Genomic DNA, 25,002 nt, shown 5'->3' with positions numbered 1-25,002 from the left:
TGATTCTCGTGCCTCAGCCTCCTGAGAAGCTGGGACTACAGGCGTGTGCCACCATGTCCAGCTTATTTTTGTATTTTTAGTAGAGACGGGGTTTCACCATATTGACCAGGCTGGTCTCGAACTCCTAATCTCGTGATCTGCCCGCCTCAGCTTCCCAAAGTGCTAGGATTATAGGCGTGAGCCACTGCACCCGGCCAAAATAATTAATGAGTTAACAAAAAGTGGTTGAACAATAAATTAACTCTTATTTCTTCCTTGTGTTTTTCACTTCCTTCAAGTCACGTTTTCTTATTTTTTCCTCTGCTTATTAACCATGTATTTTTTTATTACTGAAATTACCTTCTCAAGGATCAATTTTCATAGAAAAAAGTAGAACTGATAGCATTAAAACAGTTTTATAGTAAACAAATGGTGAAATTTGCTTAACAAGTTGTCTCATGCCAAGGCTACTAGTTTTTAAACCACAACCAATACATGTGTTTTTCTCTGGCACTTTCTGAGTAGCTCAAAATGCTAAGACAAGTCCTTGGTATATTAACAGACTGGAGTCAAGTGTGTGACATGATGAAGAGCATCTGTCTCGGGCCAGGAGTCATGGGGGTTCATAAGCTTCCCATGAAGATGGCTAATCAATAAAAGTTCTATGCTTAGGATTTTGTACATTTTGTTAATTAGGGCAAAGCAATAGGCCTTTGTGGCAATTACTCAGACAGTGATGTAAAAAGATAGCCTGACAAACAAACCTCCATAATCCACTTACATCTCACAGAAGCCAAAGGGTTGGAAAAGCCTATTAGCAAGCTCTCTGCCTGTCTGTTTGGAGATGTTGTTAAATCGAGAGTCTGCTCAGCACCTGAGGCAGTCTGTTAATAAAGATCGTTTGTAGCAGATTTCTGTTCTATTAAGAATGGACATAAAACAGCATAATTTAAAACATGTCAATAACTCAAGGCAAAAATGCCAAACATAGTCTGTTCTGTCTTTATAAAATGGAGCCAAGTATACACAAGGAAACTGCCAGGAAGGCTTCTGCTGACTGCGTTTTGAGATTGTTCATGATGAATAATGTGATCCTTCAAGTTAAAACAACCTTGTGAGTGGGTATCTCTGTGTCTTTTCTGCAGTAAACTCAAGGGATCTTTTCTATTTAGGGGCCAATGAGATTTCTAACCTCCAGTCCTAGAAGATGCCTTCAAGCCTGTGCCCTTTGTCGGCTTCATGAATTCATAATAGTTTGTGAGTGTTTCATTGTTGTTGTTTTCTCTTATTCTTTCTGTCCTTCTCCTGAGTGGCATTTATGGGCTCTTTGGGAACAGATCTTTATACACATGAAGCTAGAGTTAGGCTAAAAAATGTAAAACCACCAACATAGTGCCACCCTTTGTTTTATATATTTGATCAAATATACTAGTCTGTTTTCAATGACAGTGCTGTATTTTCAACACAAAAACAAGGACCAAAAAGTCAATATTCCTTTAGTGTTTATCTGGCACTTACTATATTATAAGGGCAAAGCAGATGGATAGCATTCTAAATAAGTACTTCAGGAGGATGAGAGGAGGGCTTGGAGGAATGACAGTCCATCACTGCCAGTGTGTACTAAACCCTGCCATGTTTAACAGGCCTGTAGATTAAAATTTAACATGTTGTGTCTCCCACATCAGGTTAGGTGGATGGTTGAGCCGGAGTGATATTACCTGCTCTGTTAGAAGGCCTCTCATGAACCGAGTGGTGGTTTTAATTAAATCCAGTAGGTTGAGAGAAGCGTTTTGGCAGTTTCAATTGATTTATTGTGTTTATGACATCTGGGCTGATTTATTGCATTATTAACTCACAGAATTGTTTTTGGACACTCACCCTACATATTTTCATTCTGGTTTGGGGGACTCATAGCCTATAAGTATGTAGCATTTTCGTTCAACTATGATTTTAGTTTTCCGTTTGTCTCTTTTTGTTTCTCTTATATTGGTAGGATGGTGAACTGTTGAATTCATTTTGTAGAGTCTCTGTGGGTTTGTGTGCATGAACAGGTCTGCTTGAACAGTAGTACAGGATTGGAGTTGATTAGCATTATCTGACCTAAGTTCATGGTGAGACACAGTGAGAGAGATTGACAGTTTTTTAACGTGCTTTATGAATTGCCAAACTATTTGCTCCATGTTATGATTTTCTAAACTTTTTAAGTTTGGGCCTTGGATATACATATGAACACCATGTCATAGAAAGTTTGTTTCCAAGTATGTGAAAATGGTGAGCATATTCAGCTGGACATTATAGACAAGTATTGCCCAGTCCAAATTTTATAGCAGTCAAGTAAATTTTAGAAAGTTTCCACTTCAGACTCCACAAAACATGTAAAAAGGGAGAAAAGGGAAGAATTAAGCTGCAATTTCTGCCATACTGGAAGGGCAGAGAAACAAGCAGGTCGCAATCAGCCTACATGTCTTGTTAATCTATGACTGAGTGGTTGTCCATCCCAGTTATAGATGCTGTGATAACTAATCGGGCTCCCAGCTTCATGGCTTTCTATTTCCTACAACTGGGGTCACCTAGCCCCTACCTGAATCCCCAGCCAGCGTTCTGGACTAACTCAGAATGAATTTAAGAATGGCTAGGTAAATATCTTAGGCAAATCAACTTCAGATCAGCCTGTGGTTTAGCTCACTTTGACCTTCTGCCTTAGTATTCGAATTTATATTTTGCCATTGTTCTTGGTAGTCAGCCTCTACTTAGTGGTATTTAATCCACTAAAAATGACTTCCTACTTTTTATTATTGCAGTCATTTCTCTATCTCAGTAAACTATCTTGTTAGTCCTAGATTTCTTTCCTAAATACCAACAGTACTGCTTTGAACTCAAGTTTGGGACATACCTAACACAACTACTTGTCTATCTGGGTATCTGCCTATTACCTGTGGTCATACTCCATTGATGACCACCTCCTGTGCAGATGTGTGTCTATGCATTACAGGTTGGTCTACCATCCAATGTAGTCTGCCCCATTAAACTAGGCTTACTCTGCTATGTAAGTGTTTATGCATCCTAATAAACAGAAATATCAACATTCTTTTCTTTGAAACAACCATTTTATCCTCATTTCCTTTTGTGGAGTTATCAAATTAAATAGGGAATGATTTCTCATCACCATGCTACATAACTATTTAGGGTTAATTTTAAAACTTTATTCTCTGTGGTACTCAAGTTGCTTTGGAAAACTATGAGCTTATTTGATTTTGGGGTGTCTGTTAAATGGAATCCTCCAAACTGGGTGAGACAGGATATGTGAAAGGAAGCTTAATCATAAAAGGCACTTACTGAACACCTACCTGTATTTAACATAGACATGAAATTTAGCTGAGCATAAAATCTGCTTGGAAAACCTCATTCATATTGAACTTAAGTAGGGAATCATACCAAATTACATTTTTAAAAACAGCTTTACTGAGGTATAACTTACATACCATTAAATCCAATCATTTTAAGTACACAACTCAATGGCTTTTTAGTACATTTTTACAGAATTGTGCAAATCTTACCAGAGTCCAAGTTCAAAACATTTTCTTACTCCCAAAATAGCCTGGTCTCAAAGAGATCATTAGTTATGGTTTTAGATGGTGAATTACCTTCAATTAGGGTAATCATATAATATATTCTGTGTATAATTTAGAGAAAAAGTATAAAGAATGTTTTATGTTTAAGAATTGCATATTGAAATGCTCGCATGGGTGGCCAATTTAGATGACCTGATTGACCTGATCCCCCTGGGGATCCCAGGGAGGTCAGACTCTGCAATGCAACATACCCTTCATACAGAAAATTATTTTGAAACCACTTTGAAAATAACTCATTCTAAAGTAGAATAAATCTATGTGTGAGTAAAAGTATGTCATATATTAAACAGAACTGTGGCTTCTGTGCCAAGTTTAGATGATGAACACTTCCTCATTATAGAATGTCATCAATCTGGTTTAACTCTGCTATAGGCTGCCAACTCCTGCACCTGTATGGTAAACACCAAGATTTCTGGAGCTGCATTTCCCCAACCCTGTGAGTGGTGTGCGAGTAAGCATTACCACCTAAACTATGACTCCTGTCAGACCAGTGGTGGCATTAGATTCTCATAGGAGCATGAACCCTGTTGTGAGCTGTGCATGCGAAGGATCCAGGTTGTGCGCTCTTTATGGGAATCTAATGCCTGGTGATCTGAGATGCAACAGTTTCTTCTGGAAACCATACCCCAGTCTAGTCCATGGGGGAAAAATAAAAGTGTCTTTCATGAAATTGGTCCCTGGTGCCAAAAAGATTGGGGACTGCTGTCCTAATAGACTGCAAAGAGCTGGCCTTCAAAGTATAGCATAAAGAGAAGCTGGGGCCAGGCACAGTGGCTCATGCCTGTAATCCCAACACTTTGGGAGGCCGAGGCAGGTGGATCACCTGAGGTCAGGAGTTCGAGACCTGCCTGGCCAACATGGTGAAACCTCGTGTCTACTAAAAATACAAAAATTAGCCGGACATGGTGGCAGACACCTGCAACCCCAGTACTCAGAAGGCTGAGGCAAGAGAATTACTTGAACACGGGAGGTGGAGGTTGCAGTGAGCCAAGATCGTGCCGTTGCACTCCAGCCTGGGGGACAAGAGCGAGACGTCGCCTCAAAAAAAAAAAAAAAAAAAAAATGACACCAAAGACATAGCAGTGATCGGGAGAAGGAGTTTGGTTTGGCAGACTCTGTAATCTAGTTTACAAGAGATTTTCAAGCATTTTTCTTTGTATGCACAAGACTGTATTGGACCATAAAGAGAAATGTGTAATTAGATGTTTATGTTGAAGGGCTGACAATCCAGCTGAAGAAGAAAAGTGTGCTTCCTTGAACAAGTTATGAGAGTCAATTCTTAGGCAGTTCTTTCCTTTTAAAAAGCCTGTGGTAGTAATTGTATACAAACAGTATTTAATAAGATGGACACTTGGTGATGTCTGATAAGTGTGTTAAGAAAAAATGCTACCCAGCTCAACTACCTCTTTCCTTTCTTCTTCACCTCCCACCGAAATCCTCCATTGCCTGGAGGGAGACAAAGTTTTTCACTATTGAGTTGATCAGATAAGTACCAACACCCTTATTTGTACTGGTTTAATAATGGCTTTTCAGAAGAAAAGAAGAAACAAAGAAGCTCAGTGAGGTTGACAACTGAATGCCCCGGAAACAATTCTCAATTTTTCCTAAAAAATGCTCATCTTTTTACTCAGGTATATACATTTTCTAAGGAAAAGACTATGTTTTTGCAGTCTTGATAAAATTCCATCACCTTATGATTTAAATGCATGCTTCTTTCTACAGCTAGTCAAGACAAATTAGCAGCACATCCCCCCCCAACTCTCTTTATTAGTCATTCGTTGGTTATGTGCTGATATCCTAGTACATTACTATCACAGAAAGTGGTTTTCCTCCTATCTTATCCAAACACTAAAACATTTGTTTTAAAAATGACAAATGATATCTATAGAGCTGCAGATGTAAGGGTCATATACTGTAGGGGGCATGATTTATCTACAGTTTTTGGTCTTGTGGACCATGATATTTTATTTGCAAAATCTGACTGATGAGGTCTGTACAATCTCAAATTTTATCCTCATGGGAGTCAAAGTATGGCTCTCTTAGGTGGAGTACCTGCCTAAACTCTTACTAGTGATGTAAGGGGGCAAGAGCCTGTCTTATCTTGAGTTTTGTTTTCACATGTCGTCTCAGGTTCAGCAGGCAAATATTTTTACTTTATTGTTCCAGTTTTCTGTCTTCAGCTGAAATCCAAAATACTTTTGATTGGTGCATCAATAATGGAAGAAATAACTGATACAAATGTATTTTATTCATTTTTAGCACATTCCAATGTAATGATCTTGTTTTAAATTAAAGGGAGAAATAAGTATCAGGGCAATTGAGAAGGAATTTAAACTTAGACATGGTTCAATTATATTTACAATTTAATTATTATACAACTGTCACTTTATTTCAGGTTTTTTTTTCCTTAAGTGTTTCATTTAACTTGCAAAGGATAATAAACCTTAATTTAAAAACTTGTCAAGAAATATGTCAAAATTTTTTGGGGGGTGGGGATATCTTTTCAACCCACTGACACTGCCCATGATAGTATAATGAGACTGCTGCTCCTAAAGGCTTGTTCCTCAACAGAATTTAACTGACTTGTTCATAACTAGAGTTATTCCAGTTTGGTTTTAGATAACTTTATTATGTAAGTTCTTGGACAACATTTGATCAGGCAGGTTAGACAATAACTGCTTGAGAATAGAAATTACAAGATGCCAGGAAGAGAAAAGTCCTTTCAGAGAGGTAATTTTTATCAACTTTTTCATCCTGGAAGTATTTGGTTTTTCAATCCTTCCAACCACATTCTTCCAGGTCATTATTTCATTTCTAGTTTTATTGTTTTCCCTTCTAGTTGTTACTGTATTCAACTGCCATTATTCTAATAATTCTTCTAAAAATTCACCATTCTACTTACTTTCTGCTTCTTTTCCTAGTCTGTTGAAGAAAGTTATTTATCATTAGAAGACTAGGTGCTCCTTAACTGGCCTTCTGAGTGTCTTTACTGCTGGTTGAAATATTTTATTCTTTCAGCCTGACATGTACATTTCTTGCTTTATGTTTGAATCTTCCCTATAGCAATCTGCCAAGTAGGTTTCCCTGACATGTGGCAAAAATTAGAACCCTGAGATCACTCTCTATTTATAGACAGGTAGGATTGCTAGGAAGTTTTTCCTTGGGATGCAGTATAATCTGTGCCCTGTATCTTCTGTCAACAGATCCTACTGCTATGCTCTGAGGATCATACAGAACACAAGCTTTCAAACTCAGTCATCAGCCCATTATTGAGAAGACTCGTGCTAAAGCCAGACTTCCTTTCCACTTCAAATCCCTCTCTTCACTTTATCTAGTTTCCTAAAATCTAAAGATGATCTCATCTTTAGATCCTTGATCTAACCCTCCTCCTTGATCCTTGATCTCATCTTTATCCCAGTCAGTAAGGGAACTTGATCCAACTATTGTTTTCTCACTTAAATCCCTAATTGCCTTCTTTCTACTTACCATACCTCTTTATGAATTTGTTCAGGGCTACCTTGCACCACATAAAATGAAATAAAGTCTCCCCTTAGCCTTGCCACCTCCAAATAACCACTCAGTTTTGTGCTATCCTTTTTGTGTCAAACTACTTTACTAGATTTGTATGATTGATCTATGTTTTACATTAATTTTTATAATATGCAAAGATGCTATTTATTACACTATGTTATGAATTTGAAATAAACTTTACAGTTGACAGTTTTCCAAAAATAAGCAATGGTTAAGTTTGATAGGAACTAGTTCATCAGATTAAAACCAAAAAAGTTAATACTGTCTAATGGATGAACACATTTAACTAATCTAATCTTTTGCATTTAAGAATAATCTTCTTGGAAGATTTTTGTCTTCACTTGACATTTAAATAACACATAATAATAATGTCACACATAAATAACACATTCCCAAATTCAACTATGCAAAATGGGTTGGTAAATTAATATATTTTTGTGATGAGTAGAATATATTGATGTACTATAAGTTAAAAGAAAATCTCAAATACTATCGACTTATTATAAGCATATCTCAATACACATGTGGAAGAGTGAAGTATCATATTTTCTTCATGCACTTATTTTGTTGTTCTCACATTTGATGGAATGTTCTTTAGTACAGCCCAGTAAAAAGACAGAGACTCTGTAATCAAAGCATCAAAATTTTCTACTAAAATATTTAATTATCAATATTGGTTAAAAAACGTTTTTTCACATGTGTATATGTTAAAAATCTAAATCTTAAAAATCTAAATCACTTAAATAATAATCTTAAAAACCTAAATCACTCCAAGGAATATTGTTAAAAGCAACTTCCCCCTTCCTGATAAAACAATAAATGAAGAAGAGAGCAGAGGAGTTAGAAAAGACCTGGATAAATTCAAGCAGGAACCCCACTCTCGAAATACAAGTCCCACAGAACACAAATTTGTGAAACAATGAATAAAGTAAATTATTTATAATATAAAATAATTCTTTATTATACAGAATTTCTAGTACAGTGCTCTTGAATAAAGAAGCTCCCTGATGCATTCCAATTAATTCTCTGATTATTTAATTCTGCTATTTCCAATTACTAAAATGAGCTACATCTGTCAAAATAGGAATGCATTATATAATGTATACAAATAAAATTCATTTGTATATGTGCATGCTAAAATTTTATTAAATGCTCCAAATTCTAACATTCTCATATTTTAATGGATTTCAGTAAGTCCCAGCAATATTTTAGAGTTCCTTACATTCTGAGCACTGTATAAAATCATATTGGATTAAATCAGTTTTCCTTGATAGAAGAGAACATTACTTAAACCTTTCTGATTTGTGACCTATGATTGTACTCTGTTAAATGTGATTCAAAGGTCAAGTCTAACTTAAAGCCATGGAACACAGCACAAATTCATTACTCCATTTTAATTCATGTAGTGACACAGCTAAGATCTCATGAATGCCTGTACCTCTGACCCAGAACTGTGAAGGAAATCCATCTCTCTGATGATGCCAGATTATGCAGGCCTCCATCTATGAGATTGCATAGGCCCTCAAGGAAATAAAAGCTCATAATCTTCATCAAGACATCTATGAAAACACAGTATTGCTGTCCTATAATGCAAATGCAGAACACAAAAAAGTACCATGTATTTCTCATGATGAAGCCATTAATGTTTGTCTTTAACTCCATGAACTATGTAGTTTCCAAAATCGAACTGGAAAAGTAGCCCTCAAACAGGATTCATTACATCATTATGTAAGTGTATAAAGTTTCTCAACTCAAGAGATTTTGGAGTTAATTCAGTGTAGCCCCATATGTTACAATTAAAGTGACTGGAAACCAGAAATTTGAAATTACTTGGGATTACACAAATTGTTAGAAACAAAGCCAGAACAAGAGCTCAGGACTCCTGACTTCAGTCTGTCTGCTATAGCAATAGTCAGTTGCTAAAATAATTTTTTACTTTTTTTTATTATTTTATACTCTTAAGATGTTTTTAGGTATGAAAGGTCAATTACACTGTGGAAAGTTAACAGGAGCTATACCAGCCCCAAAGGGGTAAACATTAGTTTCTGGGGACCAAAATGATCTTAAATATTAGATATTACAATGGCTTGGGCTTCCGAAGGACCACAGTATATAATCAGTTATATGGTATATCTGTGGCATCAAAGTTTCTGAGGCAGGACCAGGATGACAGGAGAAGGCAGGATTAGGAAGAGAATGTCTAGAAAAGCTCCCTAAGGGTGATAATGAAGAAAAGGTGGAAAAACACTGCTTTGGACCAAGGTTCATAGTCAGGACCTTAGGGAGGTTAACCAAACAATGTCTGAATACAAGTGCTGGAGACTCAACCAAAATTTGTTTTTAGAATTAAGCCAGAAATTTGGGATCCAAAAGCATGCTTTATTCATCCCATTTTGGTGACCTGTGTTGAAGTATACTAATCCTTTTACATCAAAATCAGAATTTATGCAATTCATCTTTGTATGAAAAGAGGACAAATAAGGAAGAGGTTACACACTGTGCTTAGCGAGGTACAGATAGGGTGCTTTGGGAATCCAGGGGGGAAAAATATGTAGTATAAAGGAAAACACTCGAAGTTCTCAGGTTCTGAATCCTACTATGTCACTCATTAATATTTATTTGAAAGTTATTCTACTGAAGTTTGTCAAATCTCAATTTTCTCACCTCTAAATATGGAACTACCTACTCTATATGGGGGAGAAATTTTTTAAAATAGAGTAATCTGATATATAATAAACATTAAATAAATAATAATATATATTTTTATTATTATTATGTGTTATCACCTTCAGAAGCCATGAGAACCAGATTGGTTCTAGATTCATTTATTCAGTAGGCAATTTGTTCTTGGAGGCTTTCCTATCTCCTCTTTTGAAAAACTCTTGTTTTCCTCCTTCTCACTTTCATTCTTTTCCTATTCTTGACACTCCCTACCTCTGTCTTTGGCCTCCTTGTTGTGACCTGTTTGCTGAATGGCATGCTCCCAAGTTCTGCCTGACTGAACTTTTATGACTCAGCATAAGCATCACCCTTGCTTTGTATTTCTGCCCTCCCATCCTTAAAATGCTGGAGTAAGGTATTAATATCTCATGGGCTGTGTGTCTCCTCCATAAGACTTCTAACTCTTTGAGGACAGAGATTCGTTTATTTGACAAGTATTTATTGAGCATTTACTCTGCCCCAGGCACTGTTCTACGTAAACTGTTTTCAGGCGTTATTCTACAGCCATGAATAAAACGGAAACTCTCTGCCCTCATGGGATCTATATTCCAGTAGGGTAGAAAGACAGTAAATAGGTGAATATAGAGATGGTTAATGGTAAATGCTGATGAGAAAATAAAGTAATAAAGAGAAATGTATCATTTTAGAAAGGTAACCAATTGAAGTCCCGTTTTTAAAAACTGGGATTTAAGAATAAGATCTGAAGGAGATGAGGAGATGGGCCATGCAGATATGGCCTGAGAGTTGAGGAGGTGCATTTTCATGGCAGTCACAAGGCCAGACATGTAGGGCCACATAGATCATTTTTAGGATGTTGGATTTTATTCTAAGGGAGATAGAATCATGCCCTATGCTTCTTCATGCCACAAGTACTGGGCTCATTGCCTAAAACATATTAGGCTTTGAATAAATAATTGATAAATGAATCAATTCAGGCAGCACTACATGTGCATGCACACAATCAACTTAAATGATATACGAAGACTGGCTTTGCAATGTCCTGTTTAGGCAGGTACCAGGTGAGATAAACCTCAAAACAGAACCCATTGCAGACAATAGCATTTAAAGAAATTATAGTAAAGCACATGGCTTATACCTGTCAGCCGTGTGCCAACAGACAACAATTGCAGACCTGGTGAGGGAACTAGGGAGAGGAATAGGCAGGAAGAAGTAGGAAAAGGATTAGAAAGAAATTCAGGCATTTGGACAGCAACTAGAGTTGGTGCCAATAAATAAATAAACAACTCAGGATGCTCAATTAGGTTTGAATTTCAGGTGAAAAATAAATAAAATTGTAGTCTAAGTATGTCACATATAACTGGGTGTTCTGTATTTTTATCTGGTAACCCCAACCCCAAAAGACACAAGTTAAATGGACCTCTGCATCAAAACTGATTTCTCAACATGGCCTGCCTGCTGTGAGCTCTAACCCAGCAGTCTGGTAGAGATGGCTCATGGGTTATGGGCAAAAATATTCAATCTTCTATGTACATTTATTTGTATTTCATTGTTCTACATTTTATTGCTGCATATATTTTATAATGTATATAACATATAGGTATTGTAGCATATATGTATATAGTTTATATATAATTTATTAATAAACATTTATTGGAACTGAATAGTTAAATGCTACTGATAAAGAAGAGTAATTGAGAAAGTTGGAAACTCCTATTCAATAGATAAGTAACTTTGAGATAAAGCTTTAACAAGTTTTATTCCTTTAACAACAACAACAGCAAGATAGTCAAAACAAGAAAATCTTTATTTGCTTGGTAAAAATGTCACTAAGCTATTTAGTTTGGGAGTCTGTGAAATTGACCAGATGTGCTGAAATATACCTTCTCGTTACAAAATAGCTGATCATTCACTAGGATAAATCACTGTGAGGTAGTCACATTCAAAAACTCATTTGATGCATTCTGCATCTTAATTAAGGGGAAAAAATGTTTTTCTGTGCTTGATCCTCACACTTCACATGGTCACGCATACTTTGTCATTTTGTTCTGACAATTGCCTGTCCATCTTCAAATTTGAAAAGCAAAAGCAGAAAGAAAAGAAGCCACAAACCACCCCCACTGTTCAGAGTGGAGGCATTATGATCCCATGGAATCTAGAGACAGATGGTGGCTTATAGCAGACATCAATCTTCAATGAGAGTAAATTTAGGATAATGCCCCTCTTTGGTAATGGACATGTCTTTGCAAAGTTATTGCTGACAGCATCCTCTAACATGCTGATTTGCTAAGACAAGGTTTTTATTGCATCTAATCTTGTCGTAAGGCATGAAAAAAATGGTTGGGTACATGTTTTTCATGTATAGTTTTTACAAGAATTGCCTGCATTAGAGAGTGGCTAAATTGTTTTCCATATTTTATGGCACATTTCTAATGTTCCACCGCACACAACATTGATCACTATGTCCATTAGCTTATTATGATATCCTGAAAGGAGACACTTCCTTTGGGAAAAGCCATTATTTGAAATAAGATGAAGGCTCTGACTACATAGGCCAAAGTGGGATGGCATCTATTTAGCAACTACTTAATTTCATCAAGGGAAATAGTCAACCAAAAAAAAAATCATGTAAATATGAAATATGTATTTTTTCAAATTGGCCCATCCAAATCTGCTTTGTCTGCTGAGTGACTTAGACATGTCCCAACAGCTCAAAATATCCCCAGTAAGGATGACAATAGTTTTTCGTTACAAAGCCTTCTGCATTGTTACATATGTTGAACAATACTCATGGTATTATCAGAGTTCTAATATTATCACAGGAAAAACTGGAGGGATTTTAACTTAGGAACTTGTTAACACAGTGTTGAGAAGAGCTGAAGAGACACACAGACCTGTGGAGTGTCCCACAGATGGGCAAAAGCAAAAACTGCCTCCTCCACCACCACATGGTATTTCCAGAGCCACAGGCTTTCAGAAGGAGATAGTAGAACCCTTCTGAGGCTGTCTTTTGGGAGCCAGGACCATGGAGGGAAGAGTTTTCCAATGGTCTCGGAAGCACGGTGGAGATACAGCCCACAAAAGAGACACCGCTGAAAGTGAAATAAGAACATACTGGATTCTTCTCTCTTTGTACCTTCCAGTTTTTGACAGTTCCTTCCTTTGGCAAGAAAGCCTTGTAAATGCAGTTCCCAGCAATGCAGTGAATGCTGCTGGGAGCCAACAGATAAACAGATAATCTAAACAAGATTAAAATAGCTTTCTTTCTCCAGGCCTTCTTTTAAGATGCTGCTGAGCATTGTAAACTCCATCCTACACATGAAAACATAACTTTTCCCAAACTAAGTAAACTTTGAAATCTTTGCCAGTGAGGGTAAGGGTTGAGGTGGAGGTTGAGGGGTTAGAGGAAAATGTTTCTTAGGACATATTTTGAGAAATGCTGCGAGATGTGTATTTAGTCTCCTCATGCGTTTACTTCAGAAAATGTAAGTGAATGGGGAAAGGATGGTTCCCTCATTGTATTCTGCACCTACTCTACATCAGAAGCTATGCAACGTGCTTTGTACATATCATTTCATCTTTGGGGTGGCCCAAAAGGAGAATTCATGTTTCTGTGAAGATATAAGCAATGCTATCTTTATTCACCTCTGAAAACACCAAATCGTGTCTTCCCTGTAGGGAGTCCTTTGTATCTGCTGCTGAGATAGGTGGACAGTGCTAGCTGGTTCTTTGACAAGAATGCATAGACATCTCAAATTATGTTAAGCCTCTGGTCTGGAAACTCAATAGTGCATGAGTCACTGTACCATATCAGGCCTTGGGTCCCATCAATTATTTTGTCTCTGATAACACAGATGGTTCATGAACTGTCAAGTTTGTTCTCTAATAAAATTTGTGAATACTTTTAAGGTTGTACTCCAACTAATAAAACACTTATTGGGTGCTTACTAGATGATAGGCACTGGTGTGAGCATTCACCAATTTATTTATTAATTAATTAATTTAATTAATAAATTAAATTTGTTAATTTATTAATTAACAAATTAACCTTTGTTAATTAATACTTGCTATACACCTGTGAATTAGCTTTATTATTATTTTCACTTTATGAATGGGAAAAGAGAGGCCAAGAGTATTTATATAGCTTGTCTAAATAATTGGTAGAGCTGGAGTAGGATCCCACGTCCTAAGGATTATAATATTAGACTTCTCAATATCCCATGATGACCATTTAAGGATTTGTGGCTCATAATTCTGATTCTTTGTGTAAGCAGTTCCCTAATGAAGAATGTGATCATTTCTTGTGAAGAAAGGCAAGATACTATCATATTAAATTTGTGCATGTCAAGATACTGAATAGGTTAGGGTTTTTTAAATGCCCTTTTGAGCAAAGGACTTAGATAAGCTTTTTTACTGGTTTATAATCTGGCCATGAGTATTTTTGGCATTCAACATTAGTTAAGCAAAATTTTGCTTAAGCAAGATAAAGCAGCAGAAACAATAAGATTAGGATTTCTGTTTCTGAGAATATAAAACTCTAGAGGAAGGACTGGTGAAGATCTACTCTGATAGAAAGGAGTAGGAACTGAGTATTGTAAAACCCTGAACCCTGGTCAAATTATGGTACCACAGAAGTATTTGTTCAGAGTATATTTGAGCCCTGACCCAGCATCCTTGTCTTCTCTTATTAAAAGAACCAATTAGTGATGTGGACCAGACTGCAGAAATTAGGAGCTAACAAAGATTATAAACACAGACTCTAATGTCAGCCACCTCCACCATGAAGAATGCCAGGGAAGGAGTTTATCCTGTTTTAGGACCAGGGATGGAGAATGAGCCAGTTTTTATCATTTTCATCCATCTACTTCTCTGTTTATTACAACTAACTTATAAGTCACCTTTTCAAAAAATAAATAAAATTTCATGAACACATTAGGATAGTTCTAGCTCTTATCCTAATTCCTCAAGCTAACTTGGAAATTTATTGAATTTACCTATATGTACAAATGTTGCTACTTCCAAGAATTCCATACTTCTGTACTATTCATTGCGGTGTGGGAGGCCTTCATATTTTCCTAAAACTGCTACATCCAAGTTATTTCTAAGCATACTTTGCCTCTACTCATTTTATCACCTTTTGTGATTTTCTTATGGATTATATCTTTTATCATAGAAGTTATAGTAAATAGATTTACCTAATAGGTTTAACACATTTATCCATAGAATCCAGAGATTGTCAGTTATGATTTTTGCTAAGCAGCCTCATTTTCCCCAAGGTGAAAGATAAAGTCACACTAAAGGGGTCACACAGGCTTATCGCCATGTTTATTTGCAGTTCATCCCTGTTGAGTCTTGACTCAGGTCTCTCCAGACCAATGGCCATGGTAACAGAAATCAGGTTTATATTACCTAATTGGTGAACAATGGCATTTTCCTGGGCAAGTCTGAATGCTCTGACTGTATGCCACACTGCTATTCCCTTCTGAAGGCAAAGGCTAACACTGGTACTTCTTCCAGCAGACACCACACGCTTTGTCCTTGGGCAACGGTTCCCCTCCTCCTATTTATTTGGGCTGAACTAACACAAAAGGGGTAATCTGGCTGGAGAACTTGGTCAACAGGTAAATTTTCTTGGAGAATGAAGAACTGTCCCAATACAATTCTTTCTTCGTATGTTTGAATATGAAACTCAAAGAAGAAGGGAACTGATAATAGGGTAGAGCAGAATGGAAAATGAGAAACAGATAGAAAGTAGTAAGTAGAAGACATGAGAAAATAGCAATGAGGGAGTAAATGCCACGAGGTGGAGAATGAAAGTCATAGCAACTAACACGGTAGGAGCAGGATAGAAAAAGCCAAGAGACACAGACCAGAGAAGCTGTTTCAGAAGAACATCTATTTGACTCTTATTGGGACTCTGGAGCTAGAGTATTCTAACTCATGTTCCAAGGCTCCCCCAAACCTGTTGTGCACCAGTTAAGCCATTTTCTGTCCCTTCTTACTTCAGGGTGTATCCCATGTCATCTACAAAACCGCTGTCCTCACTGGTGCTGCTTCTGATCTGAAAGAGGCCAGCACAGACGTCGTTATCTGGGATTAAGAGTACCCATACACACTCCTCACTTTTTCAATCATTTAATGCATATTTTTCTTGCTTTTGACCCCGAGGTAAAAATATGTATTAGCATACCAAAAATCAAATCCTTCCGTGCAGAGCAACATAGCTGTAAAAATCACTAATCACAGAACAATCACTAATCATATAGAAATGTATTCCCAAGGTCCTAAAAGCTTAGCTTTTATTTCATTGTATAATTTGTTATTCTCTGAAACTTCTGCAATGCGTAGCGTAATACAATTATTTGTCCAACTTTTATCCTGACAACAAATTAGGTATCAGTAACTACTCAAGGCTCCCATAGCATCTAGTATGTCGTTTTGCTAATATATATTTGCAATTATTCTGTTAATATGCATTACTGCTGCAAAACTCTATAAAGACAAGGAACCAAGTTTTCTGGCTTATACTGCACACTCCATGTCTGGCACAGAGTAGGCATTCATTCAGTGACTACTTGTCAATTGAAAAATAAAAGAATAACTGGCATTCTGACTTTTCTTTACAGGCCCGGATTCATCATAGGGTTTTGTGATTTTTATTTGCAGGTCTTGGTTTACCATCTCTATTAGGGTTCTAGTAGACCATGGATTTATTATAGTTCGTCAAAGAATTAAAAGACAAACTGGCATGGAGTAGGGGGCACTGCTTCAATGTTTAAGTTTCTTGTTGGTGAAAATATTGGCCATAGCCTTTAGTCTTGCCTAATGTTTCAGAGGAATTTTCAAACAAAGTAATTTTTTTTTTGCTCCACTTAATTCTCTGCTACGTGAGCTGCTTGCAATCACACCTGAGAAGCTGCACTGTCCCTGTTATATTTTGAATTTTGGCATTTAAATTTCTCACCTGGCTGCTCACTCCTGACTGCTAGTTTCGCTGAAGGCTTTGGTCCTAGTTTCTAGCCTGTCCGTTCTTGTAGGAACCTTGCAAATTCTGGTGTATTTATAGTCACAATTTCCTAAGTGTATTTCAGAGAACAATAACTCTGAAAAATGTAAATAGTTGTTATTAAGGATCTGTGATAAAGTGAGTGTGAAAAAAGCTGATTTGAATAAGCCGCAGGATTTGTAGTAAGACAATTTGCCCAAATTGTTTGTTCTTTTCTGTCTTGCAGCTTATCTTTGAAGCATAGCTGGAGAAGCACTACCTCATGTCATCTGTGATACAGTCCAGCATATTATTTGTTAATATAAACATTTTAATGAACTATAATAAACCCACAGAAAGCTGTAGCATCATGAGTGTACAGCTCAATTGATTTTCATAAAGTGAACATCCTTGTGTAACCACCATCCAGATCAAGGAAAAAATACCAATAACACATCATAAGCTTCTAATTATCCCTTTCTCCAGACACGACCCCATACGGGGAACAACTATTCTAATTTCTAACACAGAAGACAGAGATTATTTCCAACTGTTTCTTAGCTTGGTATGAATGGACTAATGTAGCATGTACTCTTTTGTGTCTAGCTTCTTTGATCTATGTTATGCTTTTGAAATTCCGCCATATTATTACATGTAGCAGAAACTTCCTTTACATGGCTGCATAGTATTTCATTGTATGACTCTAACATGGTTTATATATCCATTCTGTTTATAGACTTTTGGGTTATTTTTAGTTGAGGGCTAATACAAATAATGCTACCATAAAGTTTATTGTACCTGCATTTGGTTGTACACATGTACTCATTTTTGTTGGGTGTATACCTTGAAGTAGAATTGCTGAGTCATGGGGTATGACTAGGTTCAGATACGTTTCCAAAAAAAGGTATAAGAATGCCAGTTGCTCTGCATACTTGTCAACATTTGGCATTGTCAATCTTTTTAACTTTATCCATTCTAAAAGATAGATCCCCCTGCCCAGATAGCTGATGCATATTTATTATAGGGAGAGCTTTGTGTGTGTTTGTGAACTACCTGTTTGGGTCTTATCTCAAATTTAAATTGTATTTTCTGAATTTTCTTTATCGATTTATAGGAACTATTTATGTACTCTTGGATATGAGTCTGTTGTCAATTACATGTACTACAAATATATTTTCCCATTTTATGTATTGCATTTCATTTGTTGAGGGTATCTTTGATAGTTTAACATTTGTTGATAGCTCTTAATTTTAAGGAAGTATAATTCATCTATTAGTCCAGCCTCCTTTGACCTGATTAGTGGTCATATACTATTGCCCTCTCATCTTTATAAAGCAGTTCTTAACACATAGTTTCTTTCCTGGGCTTAATCATTAATTTGCAGTCCATTATTTATAAAATTTAGAATTTTTCCCCCAGACGCATTTCTTCATCCTTGCTCACTTCAAAGCTCTCATAACCTTGCTATATATTCTCATAATTTGTCTTGTATGATAAAAATTATTCACTGCTCAGATAATTTTATTAAAAAATGTGATAATTTCTTTTGGTAGTCCCTCATTCTTGACAGTTACAAGTATCATGAATATAATTTACTCTGGCACCATTCGTTGGGGGGCCACATTTTTCCACTTCATTCAGAATGATTTATTTATTTAACTATTCAACAAACGCTTATGGAGTGACTCCTGTAGGTTGAGTCCTATGAAGGATATCATTATATAATGACAAATAAAATTGGGCACAACACCGACCCACATGGAGTTTACAGTCTAGAGGGAAAGATAAACATTACATCAATAATTAGACACCTTTATGTAAAGTTGTAATTGTATTCAGTACTACAAAGGAAAGGTGCCATGGTCTAGGGGTGAGACTTTTTCAGGGAGGTGTGTCAAGGGCTTTATTCATCCTTGTGGATCAGGCACAGAAGTGCTGACAAAATATTGATGAATGATTTCTGGGAGCTTGGGGATAAGAGGAATGACTGCAAGACAGTGGTTGTACTGGATGACAGCCGTGGTAGGTGTCTTGGGGTCTGCTTAAGTGAGAAAACACGGTAGCAGCAGACAACCCAAGAAAATCAAAGCATGTGTTATCTTTGGAATGTTTTGCAAGTTGCCGATCCTCATTCTGTGGAGTAAAGGTTCATTGTGAAAGACTCTTGTTCTAAAACATGTATTATAATCTTTTCCAATTGCTTGGATAAAAAGAATTTCATGAATATTTCAAGAGATATTTTTCCTGTCTAGGAGATGCTGGCAGAAAGCCTGGTTCCCTTGTCATTCTGCCCACTTCTCCTATAGGGCTTTTTCTTTTTAAATCAATTGTGTGCGGGTGCGTGCGTGTGTGTCTGTGCGTGTATGTGTGTGTGTGCAGACATTTTCAGAAGTAACCTAATTTGTTATGTATCTCCTTAGATGACAACAGTTCTTCAATATACTTAATCTACGAGAAGCCACCTAATTCTTTGCATCCAGGAATAACTATAGAGAGAAATCTGCCCATATTTTGGCAATATATTTTTATTATCCTTTTATCTTCATTGTCAGTGGACAAATTATCCAATATTGGCAATGGATCACAGAGCATTCTCCATTTTCAATATGGTGATTTTGATAATCTCCTTTTAGTCAACTTTTTAAACTGCCTTATGTCATACAGGTATGTCATTTATTTTAAATGACTAATTATGGGGTTTTATTTCCTTTAGCATGGTGCAATGAACTATAATACCTGCAATACATTTTATTTATTGTTATTTATTTATTTATTGAGACAGGGTCTCACTCTGTCACCAGGCTGGAGTGCAGTGGTGCAATCTCAGCTCACTGCAACCTCCGCCTCCCAAGTTGAAGAAATTCTTATGCTTCAGCCTCTTGAGTAGCTGGGATAACAGGCAAGTGCCACCACACCTGGATAAAATTTGTATTTTTAGTAGAGATGGGGGTTTCACTACACTGGCCAGGCTGGTCTTAAACTCCTGACCTCAGGTGATCCACTTTCCTCTGCCTCCCAAGTGCTAGGATTACAGGTGTGAGCTACTGTGCCTGGACTCATTTTAAAATAATAGTTTGATTTTTCTCTTTATTATTGAAAAGTGATACAGATGACTTAAGATTGAGAAAATGATGAAAATTAAAAACTATTGCTTTTAGAATTTTGGTGTATATTTTTAGAGTCATTTAATTTTCCATAAGAATATATTTATTTATAGAAATGCTATTATACCCTAGATGCTGTTCTTTCATTTTGCTTTTTTCTTTTAATTCTAGGTAATGAACATTTTTCTATGTCATTACATGCCCATAAATTAACAAAATTAATGACTATTGCATATTTGCTCACTTAATGTGCCATAATGTATTTAACCTGTAGTTTCTTAATCTAATTCAACTACACAACAATGTTTAAAAGTATAATGTGTCACTGGAAGAGCAAAGGAATATATAATACAAATTTGGATTAAAGAATGTAGCAAAAAATGACCACACAAATGAGTCAGAAATCTTATTTTTTTCATAAATACTAAAAGAAAAAATAGAGAAACTGAGTTATGCATATTTACTAGGAACAAAAATGAACCAAAGTTTTAAGTATGTACTGAAACTATAATACAAATTAGATTTGTATAAAAAGATCATCAAAGCGATGACATGTTACCAGAAAGGTAGAAATGCAGTTATGTATCAATTCATACACTGAACAACATGAATTGTGTTTGAATTATTACATAATGTACTGGTAGTATTCAATATGGCACTTCCTTTTTTAAATTGCAATTCTTTTGGTCTCAATTATTCCTCCATTTATTCAGTCAGCAATTATTCATCAAGGACCTGCTATCTGCCAGCCAGTCACACAACTGCAAGGTACAATGGTGAATCAAACAGATATGATATTTCCTTTCATGAACTCACAAACAAGTGAAAGGGCAGAAATTAAATACACAATTACACCTCTGAGTGTGGTGACCTATGATTCTTTTACCTTTTTCACACTCTCTCTGTCCTCAAATCTGGCACAAAAAAAACCCAGAACATATACAGAAGCCAAAGGCAATGAATCTTGCCAGTGTGTAGGATTTTTATTGTCTTGAAATCATACCATATTGAGGCAAAACCACAGAGTGGGCCTTCTTTAACCTCTGTTGCTACACAGTGGAATCCAAACCTAGCTCGCTTCGCCTACTCCCACATCAGATGGTGAGCTGGGTCAAAGAACTTCAGAGGCCACAAGGGAAAGGGGGAGATGAAGACATTTCAAAGTGGGGAGATTTCCCTATTGCCAGGAGAGGTACACTGGACTTATGTATCAATGTATCTATGTACTTGGATGGTTAAATTTGGGAAGATAAATACTCATACATATTTAAAACATTTTAATACAACTTGTTCTACTTTTCTCTCATTTACTTAGGGAGGTATGTTGTGGGAGATAAAGATTTAAAATTCTTTAGGATTTTGGTACATGATAACAAAAGCTAATGTGCGTCTGGCTTTGCACACACAATAACAAATATATTCTCAATATATAAATGTGTGAGCAAATGTCTGTATGTGTGTGAATTTTATAACCATCTGCATCATCCCCTTCTCTGAGAAAACCCTGGAACAGTGTATCTTGACTACGCGTTGGAATCAGTTGGGTAATTTAAAAAATTTCTGACCACTTCCACAGAATCTGATTTGATAGGTCTAGAATATGGTCTGTGCAGTGGGCATTTTAAAACTGTCTAGGTAACTCTATTGTGTGTTCAAGGTTAAGAACTACTGGCCTAGAACAAAATGGTCTGACTCAAAAGGAGACAGAAAAATATATTATCTTTCCTTATTAAATGTGTTATAAATATCTGAATTGCATTTGGAGCTTAAGCTCTTCCAGTGAACTCTACTTTTTGCTTGTTTTTCCATCCTCTTCCAGTACAAGTCTCTGAGATAGAGCTGCTCAAGACCTTTACTAGATTCTACCCTCTGCTCCCCAATTCTGGATCACTATCTCCATGGAGTTGCACCTCTGTTCTTAGGATGTACAGTCCTACTTCACGTGGCCTGTGCCAGGAACTTCAGATATCTATGAGAGTCTCCTTCCTTTATGTCACAGAAAGAATTGAAATAAGGGTCCTTAAGACGGTGATTCTATGACCACACATACTGCTTTCTACTGAACTCACATTCTCAGAACTGTGCTGCTTCTTATGGTAAATATGTACAAAGCTTATTTCGAAATACAGGTGAAATTACACTTCAAACACATATTTAAATAATGTAGAGCTATATGACTTAAGATGAGGAAACAAACATTTTCCATTTACTCTGAGGCACTTTTACACAAAATTTGAAAAAAAGCAAATTGTTAAGCTTCAAATAGCATTTAGCTTCTTTTCTCTTATAACTATTTCCTTGAGGTGCAGGTGAGATTTTAAAAGTGAACATGGGAAATAAGATTTCAATTTCAACCTGAGCATACCTGAATGGAATTATTAAATTGTGAGTTACTGTGAGTGTTAGACTTAACTTCATGTACCAATTAGATTGTTCTTTAAAATTCTCACCACATTTAAAATGAACATTAATACTTAAATATTTACATTTCCAAATGGTCTACTTTCTAAAACTTGGAATACAAGCATCATATTCAATTTGTAATAGGACTTATCCATCTTCCTGCTTTTATTTAACAAATATTTATTGAGTTCCTACTACATGCTAGACAACATTCAATATTGATGCACTAAACTGAAATTGGATTCTCTTGTGGAATTCATGGTTCAGTGGGACACATGTAATTAAAATATAGGCAAATAAATGCGTAATTATAAATCAAGACAAGCACAATGAAAATGGAGCATGTGCTCTGATGGCAAATAAAGGGTGAAGAGGAAGGATTTTAGGGTCTTCTGAATTAAAAATCCCAGGGTGAACAGATCATAGAAGTGGCATTCTTAGCAGTGGAAATAGCAAGTGCTGCAATCTTCCATATGTGAGAGAACTTGGAGTATTCAAGTTCACATGGCTGGAGCTCATTGAGCTGCCAGTGAGTGAGGTGTAAGAGGTAAGTATGGCGTTGGAGGATAGGGTACATTTAGATGTTATTCTAAATGTAATGGGAAGCAATTAAGAGATTTTAAACATGATCCAATTCACATTTGTAAAGTATCATTATGTCTGTTATGTGGAAAATGATTGTATTTAAGACCAGTATAGAAAATAGAGATGAATTAATAGGCTATGGCAGTAGTCTATGTGAGAGATGATGGTAGCCTAGATTATGAAGGGGCAGAAGAGATAAGTTTGGACTTATTTTAATGATTGCTGATGGTGGAGCTAACAATCATGATGTTGGATTGGGTGGAGAGGCTTGGAAGAGGGAAGAATTAAGGATAACACCCAGCCACTGGGTGTATGCTGCAAAAAGTACTGAGTGGGGAGAGACTAGGAGAAAACAGGTTTTATTCTGAAAAAAACAAGCAATGGGGAAAGGATCTTCAACTCAGTAAATGGTGCTGGGAAAACTGGCTAGCCATATGCAGAAAACTGAAACTGGACCCCTTCCTTACATCTTATACAAAAATTAACTCAAGATGTATTAAAGACTTAAATGTAAAACCCAAAACCATAAAAACCCTAGAAGAAAACTTAAGCAATACCATTCAGGACAAAGACTTCCTGACAAAAACACCAAAAGCAACAAAAGCCAAACCTGACAAATGGGATCTAATTAAAGAGCTTCTGCACAGCAAAAGAAACTATCATCAGAGTGAGTAGGCAACTTACCAAATGGGAGAACATTTTTGTAATCTACCTGTATTAGTACATTTTAAGACATACCTGAGACTGGGAAGAAAAAGAGGTTTAATTGGACTTACAGTTCTACATGGCTAGGGAGGCCTCAGAATCATGGCAAGAGGTAAAAGGTCTTCTTACTTGGTGGCAGCAAGAGAAAATGAGGAAGAAGCAAAAGCAGAAACCCCCTGATAAGCCTATCAGATCTCATAAGACTTATTCACTACCACAAGAATAGCACAGGAAAGACCAGCACCCATGATTCAATTACCTCCCCCTGGGTCCCTTCCATAATAGGTGGGAATTCTGGGAGATACAATTTGAGATTTCGGTGGGGACACAGCCAAACCATATCATTCCACCCCTGGCCCCTCCAAATCTCAAGTCCTCACATTTCAAAACCAATCATGCCTTCCCAACAGTCCCCCAAAGATTTAACTCATTTCAGCATTAACCCAAAAGTCTACAGTCTAAATTCTCATCTGAGACAAGGCAAGTCCTTTTCACTTATGAGCCTGTAAAATCAAAAGCAAGCTAGATACAATGGGATAATAGGTATTTGGTAAATATAGCCATTCCAAATGGGAGAATTTGGCCAAAAAAAGGGGGCTACAGGCCCCATGCAAGTCTGAAATCCCATGAAGCAATCAAATTTTAAAGCTCCAAAATAATCTCCTTTGACTCCAGGTCTCACATCCAGGTCATGCTGATGCAAGATGTGGGTTCCTATGGTCTTGGGCAGCTCTGCCCTGTGGCTTTGCTGGGTATAGCCTCCCTCCTGGTTACTTGCACAGGCTGGATTTTGAGTGTGTGTGGCTTTTCCAGGTGCACGGTCCAAGCTGTCGGTGGATCTAGCATTCTGGGGTTTGGAGGATGGTGACCTTCTCACAGTTCCACTAGGTAGTGCCCCAGAAGGGACTCTTTGTGGGGGCTCCAACCCTTCATGTCCCTTCCACACTGCCCTAGCAGAAAATCTCCATGAGGGCCCCACCCCTGCAGCACACTTTTGCCGGGGCATCCAGGTGGTTCCATATATCTTCTGAAATCTAGGCAGAGGTTACCAAACCTCAATTCTTGACTTCTGTGTACAGGCTCAATACCATGTGGAAGCTGCCAAGGCTTATGCCTTCCACCCTCTAAAGCCACAGCTTGAGCTGTACTTTGGCCACTTTCAGCCAAAGCTAGAGCAGCTGGTACACAGGGCACCAAGTCCCTAGGCTGCACACAGCACAGGGACCATGGGCCCAGCCTACAAAACCACTTTTTCCTCCTGGGCCTCTGGGCCTGTGATGGGCAGGCTTGCCATGAAGGTCTCTGACATGGCCTGGAGACATTTTCCCCATTGTCTTGGGGATGAACAGTAGGCCCTTTGCTACCTGTGCAAATTTTTGCATCTAGCTTGATTTTCTCC

Source organism: Macaca fascicularis, chromosome 6 (assembly GCF_037993035.2).
Source record: "Macaca fascicularis isolate 582-1 chromosome 6, T2T-MFA8v1.1".
NCBI lineage: Eukaryota > Metazoa > Chordata > Mammalia > Primates > Cercopithecidae > Macaca > Macaca fascicularis.
This window is presented reverse-complemented; position numbering follows the sequence as displayed.